Below are 26845 nucleotides of genomic sequence, written 5' to 3' on the forward strand. Positions count from 1 at the left end.
GGAGGATCTGACTAGCACTAATTTAACAATATATTTTTCACAGTATGATAGAGATTTACCGCAAGAAAACCCACATGCAACTAAACAATATTTACGGTAATAGAATACACCTGAAAAAGTTCAAAAACATAACATTGCAAGTATGAACATCTAGTCGAATAGAGTCACAACAGCATCTCACTATATTGCAGAAATAATTGCTGCTATATTAGCCGATGTCCCTCTTAGTATCGCTGGAAGTAAAGTTCAGTTGAGTTCTGTGTAAATTAGCCACAGTGGTGTCTGGTGACTTGTGAGAGTAGGAGGCTGAAAGCGGTTAGATCGGATCTGCACATTACCCTCCCTTTTGGTAAGTGGCATTTTGCGGAGAAGTTTCATAGGAGATCCACAGCACTGTCCGGCAGGGAAAGGGCCTATCTTCAGAGCCAAGGCAGTGCAATCAACCCGCTGGGGCCAAGGAGGTTTCTTTGCAGGAGTCGGTGCGACACTGTCATCTCTTGTAGGATGGGATGAGGGAAGTGTAAGTTGAATGTCGGTCTGTGCTATCTCCTTACATTCATCCACCGGAGCACTGCCCAACTTCCTGTTGCTTGAATCATGTAGCGTCCAGATTAGGTCAACAAATTGGTCTCCCATTCGTTTCTCAAGTCCTGCTAGCATGGCCTTAATAGTAGCGGCAGTCAGCTGTGTATCCATGGGGGGGAGATAAGAAATATTAGAATGTTAATGATAACGGCGATGTATTGAACAGTAATGTATTCAGAATGTGACCATCCGCCCTCTGTTATCAGGTGGAGGGATGCCCAGAGCTTATGTTAGGCCTCCGCCAGTTATCTTAGTAATCCGGTACAAAGTCCCGCAGTCATAAATACCTCCATCCTGGTATTGAATTGTTCAGGAGAGTATGTAGGGATCTATTCTGTAAGTTTTATCCCTGGATGGGGTAGTAAATCACTTCTAATTGACAGATTAGCTGCTTTAATGGCAGGAGCTCCATATTTTAGCGTCTGATCATGTAGGCTGTCTGGACATGCCCCTAAACGCATATTTTTAACCATTTCATTGGACTCACCAAATAGGATTTAAAACCACTGTGGGGTTGGAGTTAAAGGGACAGTCTACCTACACCATAGTAATCTTAAAATCTTACTTTAGATTAAGCTGCAAATATCCTTACAATCTGGGCTACAACTAGGCACTCTGCTGAATAGCATTGACAGTCTGTTGAATCCAACTAGTGAACCTATTATGATTGGATGCCATATGCAGCCCAGATTGTGATGTCATCAGTGGGCGGAGCTTGGCAGCCATTTCAAATTCGGCAGAAACAATATTCATTTTAAAATAACTTTTTTACCATTCATTTTTTTTATTTTTTATTTTATTTTATTGAGGTTTTAGAAATTACAAAATAAATATGAAAGGTCAGTACATATAACAAACAAAAACAAGCAAAGTTACACATTCAACTTAACATCGTAGATACATATAGGATTTTCTGTATACAAGTATGACCTACTAATTTAAGACCTCATTTGCTGTATTAAATATCTCCCACTGGTACTAAAAGGCCACTTTTGGACCTCACGTTACTCATCAATGCTATATAAGGGAGTCTAGATATGGTATTGGTCACTCATGGATGATATGTACTTTGGACTTTCTGTGTACTAGAAAAATTGAGTAGTATATTGTACAAAGCTATTTTTCCATACCTCATGAAAAGAAAATAAGGACTAAGATATATAGGTCCTAAAACAATATAATAAATGAAGGAAGATAAGCCCAGTAAATTAAAGCAGATAGTCGTTCTAGGGGCAATAAGGTCAAATATATTAATATAAGGCATTATACTGGGAGATCAATAAAATAGTAAAATACTAATATCAGAAATAATAATATGATGGGTGTATTGTGTCAATATGAAGAAGTACTGTACATTGTCATATACAGAATGACAGTGTTAGATCCCATATGTATGGGAATTATCTATTCCAAATCTTAGATCTAGGTAGACTATCGCAGCAAATTACTCTAGCGCATGGGAGAATTTGTAAGTGTCATACACAGTCGCTGTTAAACACAACCCCCCCCAAAAAAACAGAATATACATATCTCCCTGACTTAAGTAATGTATCTATACCTCCCCATCTCGGCTGCAGGTAGCGAGGCTAGGCATCTCACCAAAGCATAGCCTAGACTGCATGTGTACAATCTAGTTCTAAACTAGAAAAGAGATAGTCTAAACTACAACAGGGCAATCTAACTCTAAACTGTAATTAAAATGGGATTAAGTACCTCCATGAGAGTTTACATATTCAAACATTAATCATCATAACACATCTCACATAGTACCTTACAGATATGGAGGAGAGTGAAAAACTTGCACCCTAGACTATGCTGTTTCCATAAAAAAAGGGTTCAGTATGACCTTATGATGTTAAGTCTGAGGGGGTTAATTCAAAGTTCTGCCTGGTTCAATCTATGTCATCTCACCGGAAAATCCTAGAGAGATAGAGGGGATTTATTGATAACTTAGGCGTATTTTTTCAGGTCCGCGGCGGCGAAGGTAGGCGAGCTTAGGCGGGCGTATTGAACCGGCGAAGGCAGGAAAGTTGACACGTTGATAAGTATATCAACGTGTCAACTTTCCTGCCTTCGCCGGTTCAATACGCCCGCCTAAGCTCGCCTACCTTCGCCGCCGCGGACCTGAAAAAATATGCCTAAGTTATCAATAAATCTGTCAAAAAGCCGCGCACCAAGTATGGGGCGATGAGCAGCGGACTGTGAGAGTTATCATTCATCCGATCTCACTGCTCTTCGGCTTTTTGACAGCTTTATTGCTAGCCTGTCACTAAGCATCCACACTAAACTACACTGTTCTACTCCTATACCAGCGCCCCCGGAGCCCCCTGCAACTCAATAAAGTTACTAACCCCTAAACCGCCACTCCTAGACCCCGCCACAACTCTTATAAATGTATTAACCCCTAAACCGCCGCTCCCGGACACCGCCGCAACCTACATTATACCTAGTAACCCCTATCCTGCCCCCCCATAATAGCTACCTAGCTAAAATAAAGAGAAATTTACCTGTAAAATAAATCCTAACTTGAGTTACAATTACACCTAACACTACACTATACTTAAATAAATTATTCCTATTTAAAACTAAATACTTACCTGTAAAATAAACCCTAAGATAGCTACAATGTAATTAATAATTACATTGTAGCTATTTTAGGATTTATATTTATTTTACAGGTAACTTGTATTTATTTTAGCTAGTTAGAATAGTTATTAAATAGTTATTAACTATTTAATAACTACCTAGCTAAAAGAAATACAAAATTACCTGTAAAATAAATCCTAACCTAAGTTACAATTAAACCTAACACTACACTATCATTAAATAAATTAAATAAATTAAATACAAATAACTACAATTAAATACAATTACATAAACTAACTAAAGTACAAAAAATAAAAAAGCTAAGTTACAAAAAATAAAAAAATAGGTTACAAACATTTAAAAAATATTACAACAATTTTAAGCTAATTACACCTAATCTAAGCCCCCTAATAAAATAACAAAGCCCCCCAAAATAAAAAAATTCCCTACCCTGTTCTACATTAAAAAAGTTCAAAGCTCTTGAACTTTTTTAATGTCGGTTTAGGGGTTAATATGTATAGAGTAGCTTGCGGTGGGCTCCGGGAGCGGCGGTTTAGGGGGTAATAACTTTATTTAGTTGCGGCGGTGTAGGGGGGGACAGATTAGGGTTGTTTAGACTCGGGGTACATGTTAGGGTGTTAGGTGCAGACAGCTCCCATAGAAATCAATGGGATGTCTGGCAGCAGCGAACTTGTACTTTCGCTATGGTCAGACTCCCATTGATTCCTATGGGATCCGCCGCCTCCAGGGCGGCGGATTGAAAACCAGGTTACGCTGGGCCGGAAAAGTGCCGAGCGTACCTGTTAGTTTTTTGATAACTAGCAAAAGTAGTTAGATTGTGCCGCACTTGTGTGCGGAACATCTGGAGTGACGTTAGAATCGATCTGTGTCGGACTGAGTCCGGCGGATCGAAGCTTACGTCACAGAATTCTACTTTTGCTGGTCTCTAGCCTTTGATAACTAAGGCGAATCAGCCTCGCCACAAATACGCTGCGGAATTCCAGCGTATTTGAGGTTGACAGCTTGATAACTACCCCCCATAGAGTCTATTTCCCACTCTGATAGCCAAACTTCAGTCAGTGGAGGGAAAAGGATGCGTTGTATCGGCAGGCAGGGATTCAAACATGGTAGGAGTCACAAATGTCTTTGAACATCAGAATGTTTAATCGTCATTAGGAGACATCCTGACAAATAATGAAAGTGACAAAGGGAGCAACGTGTCTTTAGGCAGGATCAATCTAAGACAACAAAATATGCAAGTACATATAACAACCCAAAGATGGCTCGATTTCCAAGTGTGTCACAATCACCCAAATTAGGGGCATAGTACCCATCAGCCACATTAAACAATTACGTAGCCGCTCAAAAAATTCTCAGATCTATGGACCTTTATGTAGAGATAGTCAAGGGAACGTAACTGGCAGTGTTCTGACCACAGTTAAATAAATTAGTTATAGTCAGTAAATTAATTCACTGCATAGCCAATCAAATATGTGCAGACTATTAATGTGAGAGGTCTGAGTGTCTTTCTGAACCTCTATCCAATGCCAGTTCTGTCTTGAGAGCTATACCGGATCAAAGTATTCTCAAAATCTGACTTACTCACTGGAGGTCGCTCCCGACAAGTGATTTTTCTGCTGGTCCTTTGATCTCAGTGAAAGTTACCTTGTCTTGTAACCCATATCCCTCTAAAATGATGGCTGTCTAGTGTAACTCACATAACTTCTCCCCATAGTAAGCGGGTTCAGTGGGGGTCCTTTCTCTGTCATCAGGCTGCGCTGCTGTATATCTGACCCTATTGATGTTAGAGAGCACTCTCACTCCTTGATAATTGCCCAGCTTAATTTTCTCCTTCTGTGCCCGAGAATCTAGTAATACAATAGATGTCATGCGCTGGGGCTCCAGGACACCTCCGCCATCTTCTCGACTGCCAACATAAGGAATCTGAGGAACCTTGGTAGGTAAAGTGGAGTCATGGTTGCCAAATTACTGTCTAAGGGTCTCTGTAAATGGCTCTTGAAATGTGATGAATAGGGCACTATTCAGGACTCTTTCTGAACCATCAGTGTCCTCCAGGGGTAATTAAAGGCGTTGCGATTAGGGTAACAAGTTTCCGGGTCCCTGAGTCCTGCAATCTTGTGGTAGGGTAGAGGTAAGGTTATTTATGAGATTGCATGTTTGTAAAACCGCCTGAAAAGGATTCTAAGCTGTTCTGATGGCCTCAATAAGAGCTTTGTAATGGGCCTCAAAAATATCTACGAGTGTAGTTAATAGTCCCTCAGTATGTTCCATGTGTAAAGATAAATTGACTGCGTGTCTTAGTATATTTATCGTGTCCTATAGCTTTATGTGCTGTGCAAACACATCAGATAAAGGATATAAATAGCAGCATTAGATAACTGCTCCATAACCCGGTTTCCCGGGGGGGGGGGGGGGTAAGGGGTATTGTGCAGTAGCCCAGACTACAGAGATAATAGGCCTCACAGAAAATGGCGTCCCCAGTGTAGCTCAACTGAAGACTGTCAGCGATCATGTAGAGTTCACCTGTACTTCAAATCCTTTTAGAGCTGGTATCCCTCCAGGGAACTTCAGGAAACTCTGAACCTAGTTTTTTAGGCTGGTATTTTGAATTTATTCCTTTAAAGTTACATTTAGAGACAGGAGCTCCACCAAGATGTGTCCGTCCGCTTCAGCTATAGGCCCCGCCCCTTTTTTTTTTTTTTACAATTTCTGCTGCATGATATAGAAAGGGTGCAGGAGGCTATGTGCAGGTTAATCTAAGATAAGACTTTAAGATGACTAAGGTGTAGACTGTCCCTTTAGTGATGCAGATTTGTTGTGAATGAGAGGATGTGTTTTCTTTAAGTAGTAATTTGACTTTTTTGTTCAAGTTAGAAGGATTTGGGCTTGGTAGAAAGCCTCCATGACTCAACAGACTGTCCACCACTCCTCTGCTACTTTCATTTTGTTTCTCCCTTTAATTTACTTAGGGGCATATTTATCAATGTGCGAGCGGACATGATACGAAGTAGCGCATCATGTCTGCCGCACATCGATAAATGACGACAGCATACGCTGTTGGCATTTATCATTGCACCAGCAGTTCTTGTGAACTGCTGGTGCATTGCCGCCCCCTGCAGATTTGCAGCCAATCGGCCGCTAGCAGAGGGTGTCAATCAACCCGATCATATTCGATCGGGTTGATTTCTGTCCGCGGCCTCAGAGCAGGCGGACAAGTTATGGAGCAGCGGTCTTTAGACTGTTGATTCATAACTTCTGTTTCTGGCGAGCCTGAAACAAAGGGCATCGAGCTTAATAAATATGCCCCTTAATCTTTTCTTTTTCTTTACTTATTATTTCTTTATCTTTTTTGACATTCCCAGGACAGGCTATACTGTTTCATAAAATGACAAAGCAGAGATAAAAAAATCCTCCCTGAAAATATTGCTTTCATTTTTATTCATGTACACATTTTTTTCCACAGCATTTGCAAACAATTACTAATAATTATTCACTCACAGATGCACAAAAAATGCATAGCAAGTCACTTGACTGCTGTCTATGGTCTGCATGCTAAGTGTTGAGGATGTGGTCACTCACTAAATATATATTTAAAGAGCATTTCCTTCCTTTGTACAAACAACTTTCCATTTGCCAATACATTGCTCTTACCAGAAATAAATTTAGATTAATATAATAAAATAATAAAATATATGTATCATAACAAGGTTTATTTCTATACTAGTGGGAAAGCCTGCCCAGAGGACAGTCTATTGTGGTGACGGAACCACCGAACCACCCTGCCATTTTCGGAAGGGCAGTCTATTGTAGTGACAAAACCACCCTGCCAGTTTTGGAATCCACCTGGATGCAGCTTACGCTGCATCCAGGTGGATTCTGAAAATGGCAGGGTAGTGAGAGAATCCACACATTTTTTGAATCCACCTGGATGCAGCTTATGCATTTAGGTTTAGGGGTTAATAGGGTAATTAGGTTTATTGCAATGTGTGGGTTTTGCAGTTTAGGGGTTAATAGGGTAATAGGGTAATTAGGTTTATTGTGATGTGGGTGGTTGATGGTTAAGGGATTAATTACCTTATTATTTTGCGATGTGTGGGTTTACGGTGTATGTGTTAATACTTCGTTAGACATACATTGTATTTTATGCTATTATTGCTGTTGATTTTAATTTGTCAATCATGGATCCATGAACTCAGTTTTTATTTGTGTTTTATACTTCTGTGTATAATACATTTGTAATACCTTATACATGCACGTCAGCCTATTTGGCACTCTCTTCACTTGCTTCTCAAAAAGTTTTTGTTATACTTCATGCGGGCAGTGTTTTTTTTTTTTTTGTAATGCTCAGTTTGCCTTTGCTGCATCCCAGTGGATTTAAATTTTTCTAATAATTCGATTCTAACTATGCAAAAATTTAAATTGATATATTTGTAATAGTATTTCTAATTCTCTCTTTAAATGTACTATTCAATATATTCAATATTCAAAATAGAAACATTTTAATTTATATATTTGTATCTATTATGAATCAATTTGCTAAATTCCCTACCACATGAACTATTGTAATAACTGTGTATATATTCGAGGATGAACCCAAAATAAACTGGATGCGCCAATAATCCTAAAATAGGCTCAAATGAGCACACAATGATTTATCAACAATGTGCTTATATATGACATAAAGTGTCCAAAGTTCAAATAGAAAAGAGCCGCTCCTCTTCAGGTAACAAACGTCTCCCCCAACGAGTAGGCAGAGTGATCTAAAAAGAGAGGAAAGAGGGCGTTCCAATGGTGAAGTAAGTCTCCACAATCAGTATACAGAATACTCACAAACAAATTGTACTCAATTGTGCAAATGAAGCTGGCTGAACTATCAGAGCCATCCAGCTGACTTGCAAATTATCGGAGAATCCTGTATCCGAGACCCCAGCTGTGTTCTATACTACCACCACTTTTGGCGGATATTTTGCAGTGTTCCAGATAACCGGAGTTAGAGTCAGCTGGACGACTCTGATAGTTCAGTCTGCTTCATTTGCACAATTGAGTGCAATTTGTTTGTGAGTATTCTGTATACTCTTCATATTTGTCTTGTGATTGTGGAGACTTACTTCACCATTGGAGTGCCCTCTTTCCTCTCTTCACATGAACTATTGGACTTCTGAAAAGTGTTTGTTAAATCGAATGTTACATTTGAAATTTCGAATGTGGATATTTGAACTAATTCTGAACATTCGAAAACTAAAGTAACTTTTGAAAACCAGAAATAACATTTGATTACCGAATTATAATGGATTTTCATTCTTATCAACATTCGATTGTCCAAAACAAATGCCTACATAACTATTCATTCTACTAAATGAATTGCACTTTTAGCACATTCGCCCATTCCTAGGGGTCCATTTATCAAGCTCCAAATGGAGCTTGATGTAACGTGTTTCTGGCGAGCCTTCAGGCTTGCCAGAAACACAAGTTATGAAGCAGCGGTCTAAAGACTGCTGCTCCATAACCTGTCCGCCTGCTCTGAGGCTGCAGAGAGAAATCAACCCGATCCAATATGATAGGGTTGATTGACACCTCCTGCCGCAAATCTGCAGGGGGCGGTATTGCACCAGCAGTTCACAAGAACTGCTGGTGTAATGATAAATGCTGACAGCGTATGCTGTGGGCATTTATCGATGTGCGGCGGACATGGCTCGCTAAAGTGGATCATGTCCGTCGCACAATGATAAATTGACCCCATAATCTTTACAAGGATAGAGTGTTGTTCTTCAGAAAACCTGAGACCATCGGCTAGATTTAGAGTTTTGCGCTAGAAGGGGTGCGTTAGCTACGCGTGTTTTTTTCCCCCCGCACCTTTTAAATAACGCTGGTATTGAGAGTTCTCTGAAGGGCTGCGTTAGGCTCCAAAAAGGGAGCGTACAGGCATATTTACCGCCACTTCAACTCTCAATACCAGCGTTGCTTACGGACGCGGCCAACTTAAAAAACGTGCTCATGCACGATTCCCCCATAGGAAACAATGGGGCAGTTTGAGCTGTAAAAAAACCTAACACCTGCAAAAAAGCAGCGTTAAGCTCCTAACGCAGCCCCATTGTTTCCTATGGGGAAACACTTCCTAAGTCTGCACCTAACACCCTAACATGAACCCCGAGTCTAAACACCCCTAACCTTACACTTATTAACCCCTAATCTGCCGCCCCCGCTATCGCTGACCCCTGCATTTTATTATTAACCCCTAATCTGCCCTCCCTAACATCGACGACACCTAACTTCAAGTATTAACCCCTAATCTGCCGACCGGACCTCACCGCTACTCTAATAAATGTATTAACCCCTAAAGCTAAGTCTAACCCTAACCCTTACACCCCCCTAAGTTAAATATAATTTAAATCTAACAAAATAAAATAAATCTTATTAAATAAATTAATCCTATTTAAAGCTAAATGCTTACCTGTAAAATAAACCCTAATATAGCTACAATATAACTAATAATTATATTGTATCTATTTTAGGATTTATATTTATTTTACAGGCAACTTTGTATTTATTTTAACTAGGTACAATAGCTATTAAATAGTTAATAACTATTTAATAGCTACCTAGTTAAAATAATTAAAAAATTACCCGTAAAATAAATCCTAACCTAAGTTACAATTAAGGTAAGATTTTGGATTTCCACTGGCGCTTATGAAATAAGCTAGGATTTAAGCTACCATTATATGTGTAACTTATCTAAGTGAGATATTATAAGTGATTCTGATTTTTATCAGGTGAAAAAACAATAGTGTCTCAGTGTCTCAGATAATGGATATTTAGGATTTAGATCCTATGTGTTGACTGGTATAAAATATTTCCTTAATATTTTGTGTTATATAAAAAATAATAATATAACTAAATCTGTATTTACAGATGAAGTGGGTAGTGTTCGTGAGTAGGTTATGAAGAGTAAATAAGTGTAAATGAAGCTAGTGACGATCCAATTGGCAGTGATTAGACATAGATATAGATATATCCAAATAATAATGATAGATGTATAAGTGTTAAAACTTTTTTATTAAACTAAAATTACTGTTAACATAACTAAAAAATATATATGGCAAATAAAACAAATAAAAGCAAATAAAACAAGGGACGTCTCCCTATGAATTAGTCCTCAGTAAGTCGAGTGACTTGACAATATATGGTCTCTGAATATGACTTGATAAACAAAAAATTCCACCTTGGGATTAAAGCAAGCTGTAAGGTACCTTACAAATGTCTGTTGGGAATCGTATTAGTGCCGATGTTCTGTGAGCTTCCTTCTCAGTTTTGTTCCTTCGCGGCTAACGTGAGATAACAAACAAGCCTCCGTTTCTGATTGGTGGTTAGGGGTCACACCTCTCTTAGGATAGGCTGTGACTGTGCACGCTGGATGTTTAGCGTGTTCAGATGTAAATGATCTTTTTCAAGATGTTTGAACTGCAGCTGTAAAAACTTTTTTCTTCTGCACTTTGGTGTGTGGTGTTGGAGATCCACTGTTAGAAAGAAAAGCTGTGCTCCACTTTCTCGCTGTTCAGATCCTTGGTCCTCCTTGTGGTTTTAGCTCCTAAATCATGGAAATTAGAGAGTCCACTTGAGGGGCTGGATCGCAGCTTGTTGGAGTTTGTAAGACTTTCTTTAAACGTGGTTGTAGAAAAGTAGTGGTAGAAAAGTCTGGAGTAAGATCTACGCGTTTCACCCTCTGGGGGCTTTATCAAGATACTCCAGACAGGTTGAGTGCTTCCTTATAAAGGTGTTTCTTGTGATATTATTGGTTAGGTAGTTAAGGTAGGTTCCATAGAGGCACACCTTCTTAGGTTTAAGGTGGAATTGCAGGTTAACAGTTTTTTGTATATAAAGGTGGTAATAAGGTTCACTTTATGCTTTTCACTCAACTTTTGACAAAATTAGATATTCATTTATGGAATCTTTTACACATAATAAATTAAATATTATCTCATATGATATTTATAACAGGGAATACAGTAATGTGAATTTATAAAAAATAGGCAATTTGGACTTTCTATTTAAAAAAAAAAAGGTCACATTGAAAATAATACCTTATGTAGTGAGGTGTTACACATAGCGTTATGCTGGTTTTAAAGCGATATCTGAGGCAATGAATTAGTGTAAAGGATGAATTGTTGGTGTAAATACTACCATTCAGAATTAATGACTTATGCCTACATAAGTGACATCACTAAAGGTTGACTTGATGGAATAGTGTACACTGTACACTGTTCCGATCAGCCAATAGAATGCAAGCTCAATCTGATTGGCTGATCCAATCAGCCAATCGGATTGAACTTGAATCTGATTGGCTGATTCAATCAGCCAATCAGATTTTTCCTACCTTAATTCCGATTGGCTGATAGAATCCTATCAGCCAATCGGAATTCGAGGGACGCCATTTTGGATGACGTCCCTTAAAGGACCCTTCATTCGTCGGGAGTCACCGGAAGAAGAGGATGGATCCGCGTCGGCTGCTTCAAGATGGTCCCGCTCCGCGCCGGATGGATGAAGATAGAAGACGCCGCCTGGATGAAGATGTCTGCTGATCCGGATGTCCTCTTCTTGCCGGATAGGATGAAGACTTCGGAGCCTCTTCTGGACCTCTTCTTGCCGGATAGGATGAAGACTTCGGACCCTCTTCTGGATGGATCGGTGATACCCGGTGTGGTGAAGATAAGGTAGGGAGATCTTCAGGGGCTTAGTGTTAGGTTTATTTAAGGGGGGTTTGGGTTAGATTAGGGGTATGTGGGTGGTGGGTTTTAATGTTGGGGGGGTATTGTATTTTTTTTTTACAGGCAAAAGAGCTGTTTACTTTGGGGCATGCCCCGCAAAAGGCCCTTTTAAGGGCTGGTAAGGCAAAAGAGCTGTTTACTTTTTATTTTAGAATAGGGTAGGGCATTTTTTTATTTTGGGGGGCTTTGTTATTTTTTAGGGGGCTTAGAGTAGGTTTTTATTAGTTTAAAATTCTTGTAATCTTTTTTTATTTTTTGTAATTTAGTGTGTTTTTTTGTAATTTAGTTTAGTTGATTTAATTGTAGATAATTGTAGGTAGTTTATTTAATTAATTTATTGATAGTGTAGTGTTAGGTTTAATTGTAACTTAGGTTAGCATTTATTTTACAGGTAATTTTGTAATTATTTTAACTAGGTAGCTATTAAATAGTTATTAACTATTTAATAGCTATTGTACCTAGTTAAAATAAATACAAAGTTGCCTGTGAAATAAATATAAATCCTAAAATAGATACAATATAATTATTAGTTATATTGTAGCTATATTAGGGTTTATTTTACAGGTAAGTATTTAGCTTTAAATAGGATTAATTTATTTAATAAGATTAATTTTATTTTGTTAGATTTAAATTATATTTAACTTAGGGGGGTGTTAGGGTTAGGGTTAGACTTAGCTTTAGGGGTTAATACATTTATTAGAGTAGCGGTGAGGTCCGGTCGGCAGATTAGGGGTTAATACTTGAAGTTAGGTGTCGGCGATGTTAGGGAGGGCAGATTAGGGGTTAATACTATTTATTATAGGGTTTTTGAGGCGGGAGTGAGGCGGTTTAGGGGTTAATACATTTATTATAGTTGCGGCGAGGTCCGGTTGGCAGATTAGGGGTTAATAAGTGTTGGTAGGTAGCGGCGACATTGGGGGGGGGGCAGATTAGGGGTTAATAAATATTACGTAGGTGTCGGCGATATTAGGGGCAGCAGATTAGGGGTACATAGGGATAATGTAGGTTGCGGCGGTGTGCGGTTTGCAGATTAGGGGTTAAAAAATTTAATTATAGTGGAGGCAATGTGGGGGGACATCGGTTTAGGGGAACATAGGTACTTTATGGGTGTTAGTGTACTTTAGAGCACAGTAGTTAAGAGCTTTATGAACCGGCGTTAGCCCAGAAAGCTCTTAACTCCTGACTTTTTTCTGTGGCTGGAGTCTTGTCGGTAGAGGATCTAATGCTCACTTCAGCCAAGACTCTAAATACCAGCGTTAGGAAGATCCCATTGAAAAGATAGGATACACAATTGGCGAAAGGGGAACTCTAAATCTAGGCGCATATTTGCACAGGAACTGATTAACTAAGGAAAACATATTACTCACAGTCAAAGAGAAGCAACTTCTCTCTCTCCAGGCACAACCTTTGTTTAAGGGTCCAGATATGTCTAGTTACACCCCTGACACTTGATCCCTTATGGATAAACTACTTGTTTAGGAATCAAGAAAACAGCTCAAATGGGAAGATACAACATTTAATAGCTTGTTCTATAGAATGGTATAAGCCAAGGTACAGTTTCTTGGTCTTTCACAAGGGGAAACAGATATATAAAGTTAACCCCAATGTATATTTCTTTTCAGTTCCTGTTAGATGACACACAGCCATTTGCTGCACACTGTAGTAACCTTTTTATAAGTGTCCCTAATTCGCCACAGCAGAGAAGGTAAACTAAGTTACAACATGGCAGCTCCCATTGATTGTAGACACTAAAACTTTAGACTTATTTTGTCAATATTTAATCAGCTAATGAAACTTTAAAAAATGCATCTACATGTTATTATTCTCAGGCTAATCTTTTCTTTTTATTTAAATTCTTTAAATCATTTTATCTAGGTTTTATTTAGAGTTTAATGTCCCGATCATTCCACCTAAACTTAAAACTCAGGCACTCCCAAGTATCTTTCTAACTTTAACACATATTCACTGGTCAGTTTTACTCTATTTAATAACAATCTAGAAATATCAATTGATTGATTCTTGTGTCAGGCAAAATATGTAAACTTCCCATTTGTTCTTGATAATTCTGACCCCATTAAAAACATGCTGCTGGCTTGTAGCAGTAATACTAGCTACTAACACTGTGTAGCTGCTTCTCTGCTGCTATAAAGATGCTCCCCGTTAGAAAACAAAGGGGGCAAACAAATAATATCAACCTAATTTATTCTTGTTCTGGTTCTGTCAACTATGTTGTATCATTACAACTAAAACTAACTGTCAGCTAGATTACGAGTTTTGCGTTATGAGTGAAAAGCCTCAAAACAATGCTTTTTCACTACCACTGGTATTACGAGCCTTGCAGGTATATCTGTACCGCACACTTTATTGGCCGTCATGCAACATAACTGCCGTAGCTTTCAAAAACTCCTTTTTCAATGGGACTTCCACAGCGCCGGTATTACGAGTTTTCTTGGGAGGCCAAAAAGTGAGCGGTACAGCCTATAACTACAAGATCCTTACCGTAAAATTAAAGTCAGTAGTTATGACTTTTATGTTAAAAAGCAGTAGCATAAAACTCCTAACTAAAGTGCTAAAAAGTACACTAACACCCATAAACTACATATTAACCCCTAAATCGAGGCCCTCCCGCATCGCAAACACTAAAATAAAATTATTAACCCTTAATCTGCCACTCCCGACATCCCCACCACTATAATAAACATATTAACCCCTAAACCGCTGTACTCCCGCATCGCAAACACTAGTTAAATATTATTAACCCCTAATCTGCTGTCCCTAACATCGCCGCAACCTACATTACTGTTATTAACCCCTAATCTGCTGCCCCCAAAATCACTGCCACTAAGTTATTAACCCCTAAACCTAACCCTAAGTCTAACCCTACCTAACACCCACTAACTTTAACATAATTAAAATCAATCTAAATAAATATTACAATTAATACCTAAATAATTCCTATTTAAAACTAAATACTTACCTATAAAATAAAACCTAAGTTAGCTACAATATAACTAATAGTTAGTTACATTGTAGCTATCTTAGGTTTTATTTTTATTTCACAGGTAAGTTTGTATTTATTTTAACTAGGAAGACTAGTTAGTAAATAGTTATTAACTATTTACTAACTACCTAGTTAAAATAAATAAAAATTTACCTGTAAAATAAAACCTAACCTGTCTTACACTAACACCTAATCTTACACTACAATTAAATCAATTACATTAATTAAATATAATTAAATACATAAAAAATAAACACTAAATTACACAAAATAAAAAAGAAATTATCAAATATTTAAACTAATTACACCTAATCTAATAGCCCTATCAAAATAAAAAAAGCCCCCCCCAAAATACAAAAAACCCTAGCCTCAATTAAACTGCCAATAACCCTTAAAAGGGCCTTTTGTGGGGCATTGTCCCAAAGAAATCAGCTCTTTTACCTGTAAAAAAAAATACAAACAACCCCCCAACAGTAAAACCCACCACCCACACAACCAAACCTCCCAAATAAAATCCTATCTAAAAAAACCTAAGCTCCCCATTGCCCTGAAAAGGGCATTTGGATGGGCATTGCCCATCTAAAGGGCATTTAGCTAGGGCATTTAGCTCTTTTTCAGCCCAAACCCTAAGCTAAAAATAAAACCCACCCAATAAATCCTTTAAAAAAAACAAACACTAACCCCAGAAGATCCACTTACAGTTTTTGAAGACCCGACATCCATCCTCAAGAAAGCCGGGAGAAGTCTTTATCCAAGCGGGCAGAAGTCCTCAACGAAGCCGGGAGAAGTCTTTATCCAAGCGGCAAGAAGTGGTCCTCCAGGCAGGCAGAAGTCTTCATGCAGACGGCATCTTGTATCTTCATCCTTCTGACGCGGAGCAGCTCCATCTTCAAGACATCCGGCGCGGAGCATCCTCTTCTGATGATGGCTACTGAAGAATGAAGGTTCCTTTAAGGGACGTCATCCAAGATGGTGTCCCTGGAATTCCGATTGGCTGATAGAATTCTATCAGCCAATCGTAATTAAAGTTAAAAAAAAAACTATTGGCTGATTGCAATCAGCCAATAGGATTGAGCTTGCATTCTAGTGGCTGATTGGAACAGCCAAAAGAATGTGAGCTCAATCCTATTGGCTGATTGCATCAGCCAATAGGATTTTTTCAACTTTAATTCCGATTGGCTGTTAGAATTCTATCAGCCAATCGGAATTCAAGGGATGCAATCTTGGATGACGTCCCTTAAAGGGACTTCTCCCGACTTCGTTGAGGATGGATGTTCGGCCTTCAAAAACTGTAAGTGGATCTTCGGGGGATAGTGTTAGTTTTTTTTAAGGGTTTATTGGGTGGGTTTTACTTTTAGCTTAGGGTTTGGGCTGAAAAAGAGCTAAATGCCCTTTCAAGGGCAATGCCCATCCAAATGCCCTTTTCAGGGCAATGGGGAGCTTAGGTTTTTTTAGATAGGATTTTATTTGAGGGGTTTGGTTGTGTGGGTATTGGGTTTAATTGTTGGGGGGTTGTTTGTATTTTTTTTACAGGTAAAAGAGCTGATTTCTTTGGGGCAATGCCCCGCAAAAGGCCCTTTTAAGGGCTATTGGCAGTTTAGTTTAGGCTAGGGTTTTTTTTTATTTTGGGGGGCTTTTTTATTTTGATAGGTCTATTAGATTAGGTGTAATTAGTTTAAATATTTGATAATTTATTTTTTATTTTGTGTAATTTAGTGTTTTTTTTTTGTAATTTAGTTAATTTTATTTAATTAATGTAATTGATTTAATTGTAGTGTAAGGTTAGGTGTTAGTGTAAGACAGGTTAGGTTTTAATTTACAGGTAAATTTGTATTTATTTTAATTACGTAGTTAGTAAATAGTTAATAACTGTTTACTAACTAGTCGGTAGAGGGTCTAATGCTCACTTCAGCCAAGACTCTAAATACCAGCGTTAGGAAGATCCCATTGAAAAGATTGGATACACAATTGGCGTAAGGGGATCTGCGGTATGGAAAAGTTGCGGCTGGAAAGTGAGTATTAGACCCTTTCCTGACTGACTCTAAATACCAGCGGGCGGCCAAAACCAGCGTTAGGACCCCTTAACGCTGGTTTGGACGGCTAACGCAGAACTCTAAATCTAGGCGCATATTTGCACAGGAACTGATTAACTAAGGAAAACATATTACTCACAGTCAAAGAGAAGCAACTTCTCTCTCTCCAGGCACAACCTTTGTTTAAGGGTCCAGATATGGCTAGTTACACCCCTGACACTTGATCCCTTATGGATAAACTACTTGTTTAGGAATCAAGAAAACAGCTCAAATGGGAAGATACAACATTTAATAGCTTGTTCTATAGAATGGTATAAGCCAAGGTACAGTTTCTTGGTCTTTCACAAGGGGAAACAGATATATAAAGTTAACCCCAATGTATATTTCTTTTCAGTTCCTGTTAGATGACACACAGCCATTTGCTGCACACTGTAGTAACCTTTTTATAAGTGTCCCTAATTCGCCACAGCAGAGAAGGTAAACTAAGTTACAACATGGCAGCTCCCATTGATTGTAGACACTAAAACTTTAGACTTATTTTGTCAATATTTAATCAGCTAATGAAACTTTAAAAAATACATCTACATGTTATTATTCTCAGGCTAATCTTTTCTTTTTATTTAAATTCTTTAAATCATTTTATCTAGGTTTTATTTAGAGTTTAATGTCCCGATCATTCCACCTAAACTTAAAACTCAGGCACTCCCAAGTATCTTTCTAACTTTAACACATATTCACTGGTCAGTTTTACTCTATTTAATAACAATCTAGAAATATCAATTGATTGATTCTTGTGTCAGGCAAAATATGTAAACTTCCCATTTGTTCTTGATAATTCTGACCCCATTAAAAAACATGCTGCTGGCTTGTAGCAGTAATACTAGCTACTAACACTGTGTAGCTGCTTCTCTGCTGCTATAAAGATGCTCCCCGTTAGAAAACAAAGGGGGCAAACAAATAATATCAACCTAATTTATTCTTGTTCTGGTTCTGTCAACTATGTTGTATCATTACAACTAAAACTAACTGTCAGCTAGATTACGAGTTTTGCGTTATGAGTGAAAAGCCTCAAAACAATGCTTTTTCACTACCACTGGTATTACGAGCCTTGCAGGTATATCTGTACCGCACACTTTATTGGCCGTCATGCAACATAACTGCCGTAGCTTTCAAAAACTCCTTTTTCAATGGGACTTCCACAGCGCCGGTATTACGAGTTTGCTTGGGAGGCCAAAAAGTGAGCGGTACAGCCTATAACTACAAGATCCTTACCGTAAAATTAAAGTCAGTAGTTATGACTTTTATGTTAAAAAGCAGTAGCATAAAACTCCTAACTAAAGTGCTAAAAAGTACACTAACACCCATAAACTACATATTAACCCCTAAATCGAGGCCCTCCCGCATCGCAAACACTAAAATAAAATTATTAACCCTTAATCTGCCACTCCCGACATCCCCACCACTATAATAAACATATTAACCCCTAAACCGCTGTACTCCCGCATCGCAAACACTAGTTAAATATTATTAACCCCTAATCTGCTGTCCCTAACATCGCCGCAACCTACATTACTGTTATTAACCCCTAATCTGCTGCCCCCAAAATCACTGCCACTAAGTTATTAACCCCTAAACCTAACCCTAAGTCTAACCCTACCTAACACCCACTAACTTTAACATAATTAAAATCAATCTAAATAAATATTACAATTAATACCTAAATAATTCCTATTTAAAACTAAATACTTACCTATAAAATAAAACCTAAGTTAGCTACAATATAACTAATAGTTAGTTACATTGTAGCTATCTTAGGTTTTATTTTTATTTCACAGGTAAGTTTGTATTTATTTTAACTAGGAAGACTAGTTAGTAAATAGTTATTAACTATTTACTAACTACCTAGTTAAAATAAATAAAAATTTACCTGTAAAATAAAACCTAACCTGTCTTACACTAACACCTAATCTTACACTACAATTAAATCAATTACATTAATTAAATATAATTAAATACATAAAAAATAAACACTAAATTACACAAAATAAAAAAGAAATTATCAAATATTTAAACTAATTACACCTAATCTAATAGCCCTATCAAAATAAAAAAAGCCCCCCCAAAATACAAAAAACCCTAGCCTCAACTAAACTGCCAATAACCCTTAAAAGGGCCTTTTGTGGGGCATTGTCCCAAAGAAATCAGCTCTTTTACCTGTAAAAAAAAATACAAACAACCCCCCAACAGTAAAACCCACCACCCACACAACCAAACCTCCCAAATAAAATCCTATCTAAAAAAACCTAAGCTCCCCATTGCCCTGAAAAGGGCATTTGGATGGGCATTGCCCATCTAAAGGGCATTTAGCTAGGGCATTTAGCTCTTTTTCAGCCCAAACCCTAAGCTAAAAATAAAACCCACCCAATAAATCCTTTAAAAAAAACAAACACTAACCCCAGAAGATCCACTTACAGTTTTTGAAGACCCGACATCCATCCTCAAGAAAGCCGGGAGAAGTCTTTATCCAAGCGGGCAGAAGTCCTCAACGAAGCCGGGAGAAGTCTTTATCCAAGCGGCAAGAAGTGGTCCTCCAGGCAGGCAGAAGTCTTCATGCAGACGGCATCTTGTATCTTCATCCTTCTGACGCGGAGCAGCTCCATCTTCAAGACATCCGGCGCGGAGCATCCTCTTCTGATGATGGCTACTGAAGAATGAAGGTTCCTTTAAGGGACGTCATCCAAGATGGTGTCCCTGGAATTCCGATTGGCTGATAGAATTCTATCAGCCAATCGTAATTAAAGTTAAAAAAAAAACTATTGGCTGATTGCAATCAGCCAATAGGATTGAGCTTGCATTCTAGTGGCTGATTGGAACAGCCAAAAGAATGTGAGCTCAATCCTATTGGCTGATTGCATCAGCCAATAGGATTTTTTCAACTTTAATTCCGATTGGCTGTTAGAATTCTATCAGCCAATCGGAATTCAAGGGATGCAATCTTGGATGACGTCCCTTAAAGGGACTTCTCCCGACTTCGTTGAGGATGGATGTTCGGCCTTCAAAAACTGTAAGTGGATCTTCGGGGGATAGTGTTAGTTTTTTTTAAGGGTTTATTGGGTGGGTTTTACTTTTAGCTTAGGGTTTGGGCTGAAAAAGAGCTAAATGCCCTTTCAAGGGCAATGCCCATCCAAATGCCCTTTTCAGGGCAATGGGGAGCTTAGGTTTTTTTAGATAGGATTTTATTTGAGGGGTTTGGTTGTGTGGGTATTGGGTTTAATTGTTGGGGGGTTGTTTGTATTTTTTTTACAGGTAAAAGAGCTGATTTCTTTGGGGCAATGCCCCGCAAAAGGCCCTTTTAAGGGCTATTGGCAGTTTAGTTTAGGCTAGGGTTTTTTTTTATTTTGGGGGGCTTTTTTATTTTGATAGGTCTATTAGATTAGGTGTAATTAGTTTAAATATTTGATAATTTATTTTTTATTTTGTGTAATTTAGTGTTTTTTTTTTGTAATTTAGTTAATTTTATTTAATTAATGTAATTGATTTAATTGTAGTGTAAGGTTAGGTGTTAGTGTAAGACAGGTTAGGTTTTAATTTACAGGTAAATTTGTATTTATTTTAATTACGTAGTTAGTAAATAGTTAATAACTGTTTACTAACTAGTCGGTAGAGGGTCTAATGCTCACTTCAGCCAAGACTCTAAATACCAGCGTTAGGAAGATCCCATTGAAAAGATTGGATACACAATTGGCGTAAGGGGATCTGCGGTATGGAAAAGTTGCGGCTGGAAAGTGAGTATTAGACCCTTTCCTGACTGACTCTAAATACCAGCGGGCGGCCAAAACCAGCGTTAGGACCCCTTAACGCTGGTTTGGACGGCTAACGCAGAACTCTAAATCTAGGCGCATATTTGCACAGGAACTGATTAACTAAGGAAAACATATTACTCACAGTCAAAGAGAAGCAACTTCTCTCTCTCCAGGCACAACCTTTGTTTAAGGGTCCAGATATGGCTAGTTACACCCCTGACACTTGATCCCTTATGGATAAACTACTTGTTTAGGAATCAAGAAAACAGCTCAAATGGGAAGATACAACATTTAATAGCTTGTTCTATAGAATGGTATAAGCCAAGGTACAGTTTCTTGGTCTTTCACAAGGGGAAACAGATATATAAAGTTAACCCCAATGTATATTTCTTTTCAGTTCCTGTTAGATGACACACAGCCATTTGCTGCACACTGTAGTAACCTTTTTATAAGTGTCCCTAATTCGCCACAGCAGAGAAGGTAAACTAAGTTACAACATGGCAGCTCCCATTGATTGTAGACACTAAAACTTTAGACTTATTTTGTCAATATTTAATCAGCTAATGAAACTTTAAAAAATACATCTACATGTTATTATTCTCAGGCTAATCTTTTCTTTTTATTTAAATTCTTTAAATCATTTTATCTAGGTTTTATTTAGAGTTTAATGTCCCGATCATTCCACCTAAACTTAAAACTCAGGCACTCCCAAGTATCTTTCTAACTTTAACACATATTCACTGGTCAGTTTTACTCTATTTAATAACAATCTAGAAATATCAATTGATTGATTCTTGTGTCAGGCAAAATATGTAAACTTCCCATTTGTTCTTGATAATTCTGACCCCATTAAAAAACATGCTGCTGGCTTGTAGCAGTAATACTAGCTACTAACACTGTGTAGCTGCTTCTCTGCTGCTATAAAGATGCTCCCCGTTAGAAAACAAAGGGGGCAAACAAATAATATCAACCTAATTTATTCTTGTTCTGGTTCTGTCAACTATGTTGTATCATTACAACTAAAACTAACTGTCAGCTAGATTACGAGTTTTGCGTTATGAGTGAAAAGCCTCAAAACAATGCTTTTTCACTACCACTGGTATTACGAGCCTTGCAGGTATATCTGTACCGCACACTTTATTGGCCGTCATGCAACATAACTGCCGTAGCTTTCAAAAACTCCTTTTTCAATGGGACTTCCACAGCGCCGGTATTACGAGTTTGCTTGGGAGGCCAAAAAGTGAGCGGTACAGCCTATAACTACAAGATCCTTACCGTAAAATTAAAGTCAGTAGTTATGACTTTTATGTTAAAAAGCAGTAGCATAAAACTCCTAACTAAAGTGCTAAAAAGTACACTAACACCCATAAACTACATATTAACCCCTAAATCGAGGCCCTCCCGCATCGCAAACACTAAAATAAAATTATTAACCCTTAATCTGCCACTCCCGACATCCCCACCACTATAATAAACATATTAACCCCTAAACCGCTGTACTCCCGCATCGCAAACACTAGTTAAATATTATTAACCCCTAATCTGCTGTCCCTAACATCGCCGCAACCTACATTACTGTTATTAACCCCTAATCTGCTGCCCCCAAAATCACTGCCACTAAGTTATTAACCCCTAAACCTAACCCTAAGTCTAACCCTACCTAACACCCACTAACTTTAACATAATTAAAATCAATCTAAATAAATATTACAATTAATACCTAAATAATTCCTATTTAAAACTAAATACTTACCTATAAAATAAAACCTAAGTTAGCTACAATATAACTAATAGTTAGTTACATTGTAGCTATCTTAGGTTTTATTTTTATTTCACAGGTAAGTTTGTATTTATTTTAACTAGGAAGACTAGTTAGTAAATAGTTATTAACTATTTACTAACTACCTAGTTAAAATAAATAAAAATTTACCTGTAAAATAAAACCTAACCTGTCTTACACTAACACCTAATCTTACACTACAATTAAATCAATTACATTAATTAAATATAATTAAATACATAAAAAATAAACACTAAATTACACAAAATAAAAAAGAAATTATCAAATATTTAAACTAATTACACCTAATCTAATAGCCCTATCAAAATAAAAAAAAGCCCCCCCAAAATACAAAAAACCCTAGCCTCAACTAAACTGCCAATAACCCTTAAAAGGGCCTTTTGTGGGGCATTGTCCCAAAGAAATCAGCTCTTTTACCTGTAAAAAAAAATACAAACAACCCCCCAACAGTAAAACCCACCACCCACACAACCAAACCTCCCAAATAAAATCCTATCTAAAAAAACCTAAGCTCCCCATTGCCCTGAAAAGGGCATTTGGATGGGCATTGCCCATCTAAAGGGCATTTAGCTAGGGCATTTAGCTCTTTTTCAGCCCAAACCCTAAGCTAAAAATAAAACCCACCCAATAAATCCTTTAAAAAAAACAAACACTAACCCCAGAAGATCCACTTACAGTTTTTGAAGACCCGACATCCATCCTCAAGAAAGCCGGGAGAAGTCTTTATCCAAGCGGGCAGAAGTCCTCAACGAAGCCGGGAGAAGTCTTTATCCAAGTGGCAAGAAGTGGTCCTCCAGGCAGGCAGAAGTCTTCATACAGACGGCATCTTGTATCTTCATCCTTCTGACGCGGAGCAGCTCCATCTTCAAGACATCCGGCGCGGAGCATCCTCTTCTGACGATGGCTACTGAAGAATGAAGGTTCCTTTAAGGGACGTCATCCAAGATGGTGTCCCTGGAATTCTGATTGGCTGATAGAATTCTATCAGCCAATCGGAATTAAAGTTAAAAAAAAAAACTATTGGCTGATTGCAATCAGCCAATAGGATTGAGCTTGCATTCTAGTGGCTGATTGGAACAGCCAAAAGAATGTGAGCTCAATCCTATTGGCTGATTGCATCAGCCAATAGGATTTTTTCAACTATAATTCCGATTGGCTGTTAGAATTCTATCAGCCAATCGGAATTCAAGGGATGCAATCTTGGATGACGTCCCTTAAAGGGACTTCTCCCGACTTCGTTGAGGATGGATGTCCGGCCTTCAAAAACTGTAAGTGGATCTTCGGGGGATAGTGTTAGTTTTTTTTAAGGGTTTATTGGGTGGGTTTTACTTTTAGCTTAGGGTTTGGGCTGAAAAAGAGCTAAATGCCCTTTCAAGGGCAATGCCCATCCAAATGCCCTTTTCAGGGCAATGGGGAGCTTAGGTTTTTTTTAGATAGGATTTTATTTGAGGGGTTTGGTTGTGTGGGTATTGGGTTTAATTGTTGGGGGGTTGTTTGTATTTTTTTTACAGGTAAAAGAGCTGATTTCTTTGGGGCAATGCCCCGCAAAAGGCCCTTTTAAGGGCTATTGGCAGTTTAGTTTAGGCTAGGGTTTTTTTTTTTATTTTGGGGGGCTTTTTTATTTTGATAGGGCTATTAGATTAGGTGTAATTAGTTTAAATATTTGATAATTTATTTTTTATTTTGTGTAATTTAGTGGGGTTTTTTTGTAATTTAGTTAATTTTATTTAATTAATGTAATTGATTTAATTGTAGTGTAAGGTTAGGTGTTAGTGTAAGACAGGTTAGGTTTTAATTTACAGGTAAATTTGTATTTATTTTAATTACGTAGTTAGTAAATAGTTAATAACTGTTTACTAACTAGTCGGTAGAGGGTCTAATGCTCACTTCAGCCAAGACTCTAAATACCAGCGTTAGGAAGATCCCATTGAAAAGATTGGATACACAATTGGCGTAAGGGGATCTGCGGTATGGAAAAGTTGCGGCTGGAAAGTGAGCATTAGACCCTTTCCTGACTGACTCTAAATACCAGCAGGCGGCCAAAACCAGCGTTAGGACCCCTTAACGCTGGTTTGGACGGCTAACGCAGAACTCTAAATCTAGGCGCATATTTGCACAGGAACTGATTAACTAAGGAAAACATATTACTCACAGTCAAAGAGAAGCAACTTCTCTCTCTACAGGCACAACCTTTGTTTAAGGGTTCAGATATGTCTAGTTACACCCCTGACACTTGATCCCTTATGGATAAACTACTTATTTAGGAATCAAGAAAACAGCTCAAATGGGAAGATACAACATTTAATAGCTTGTTCTATAGAATGGTATAAGCCAAGGTACAGTTTCTTGGTCTTTCACAGAGGGGAAACAGATATATAAAGTTAACCCCAATGTATATTTCTTTTTTATTTTATTAAAAATATAAATATAGATACATGTCCCTAAAAATAGTTTCTTCTTTTATTGTCTTAAAGGGACATTAAACACTTTGAGATGGTAATATAAAATGATAAATTATGTATATATATATATATATATATATATATATACAGTATATATATACATGTATATATAAAAAAGTCTGCAATAAACTTTTATTTCTTTTGCCCCCTTTTCGTGTAATTCCATTCTGAAATTGTGAGCTTTTCAGTTCCTGTTAGATGACACACAGCCATTTGCTGCACACTGTAGTAACCTTTTTATAAGTGTCCCTAATTCGCCACAGCAGAGAAGGTAAACTAAGTTACAACATGGCAGCTCCCATTGATTGTAGACACTAAAACTTTAGACTTATTTTGTCAATATTTAATCAGCTAATGAAACTTTAAAAAATACATCTACATGTTATTATTCTCAGGCTAATCTTTTCTTTTTATTTAAATTCTTTAAATCATTTTATCTAGGTTTTATTTAGAGTTTAATGTCCCAATCATTCCACCTAAACTTAAAACTCAGGCACTCCCAAGTATCTTTCTAACTTTAACACATATTCACTGGTCAGTTTTACTCTATTTAATAACAATCTAGAAATGTCAATTGATTGATTCTTGTGTCAGGCAAAATATGTAAACTTCCCATTTGTTCTTGATAATTCTGACCCCATTAAAAAACATGCTGCTGGCTTGTAGCAGTAATACTAGCTACTAACACTGTGTAGCTGCTTCTCTGCTGCTATAAAGATGCTCCCCGTTAGAAAACAAAGGGGGCAAACAAATAATATCAACCTAATTTATTCTTGTTCTGGTTCTGTCAACTATGTTGTATCATTACAACTAAAACTAACTGTCAGCTAGATTACGAGTTTTGTGTTATGAGTGAAAAGCCTCAAAACAATGCTTTTTCACTACCACTGGTATTACGAGCCTTGCAGGTATATCTGTACCGCACACTTTTTTGGCCGTCATGCAACATAACTGCCGTAGCTTTCAAAAACTCCTTTTTCAATGGGACTTCCACAGCGCCGGTATTACGAGTTTTCTTGGGAGGCCAAAAAGTGAGCGGTACAGCCTATAACTACAAGATCCTTACCGTAAAATTAAAGTCAGTAGTTATGACTTATATGTTAAAAAGCAGTAGCATAAAACTCATAACTAAAGTGCTAAAAAGTACACTAACACCCATAAACTACATATTAACCCCTAAACCGAGGCCCTCCCGCATCGCAAACACTAAAATAAAATTATTAACCCCTAATCTGCCACTCCCGACATCGCCACCACTATAATAAACATATTAACCCCTAAACCGCTGTACTCCCGCATCGCAAACACTAGTTAACACTAGTTAAATATTATTAACCCCAAATCTGCTGTCCCTAACATCGCCGCAACCTACATTACTGTTATTAACCCCTAATCTGCTGCCCCCAAAATCACTGCCACTAAGTTATTAACCCCTAAACCTAACCCTAAGTCTAACCCTAACACCCACTAACTTTAACATAATTAAAATCAATCTAAATAAATATTACAATTAATACCTAAATAATTCCTATTTAAAACTAAATACTTACCTATAAAATAAAACCTGTTAGCTACAATATAACTAATAGTTAGTTACATTGTAGCTATCTTAGGTTTTATTTTTATTTCACAGGTAAGTTTGTATTTATTTTAACTAGGAAGACTAGTTAGTAAATAGTTATTAACTATTTACTAACTACCTAGTTAAAATAAATACAAATTTACCTGTAAAATAAAACGAAGCCGGGAGAAGTCTTTATCCAAGTGGCAAGAAGTGGTCCTCCAGGCAGG

The sequence above is a fragment of the Bombina bombina genome, chromosome 10, assembly GCF_027579735.1.
Source record: "Bombina bombina isolate aBomBom1 chromosome 10, aBomBom1.pri, whole genome shotgun sequence".
NCBI classification, from domain to species: domain Eukaryota; kingdom Metazoa; phylum Chordata; class Amphibia; order Anura; family Bombinatoridae; genus Bombina; species Bombina bombina.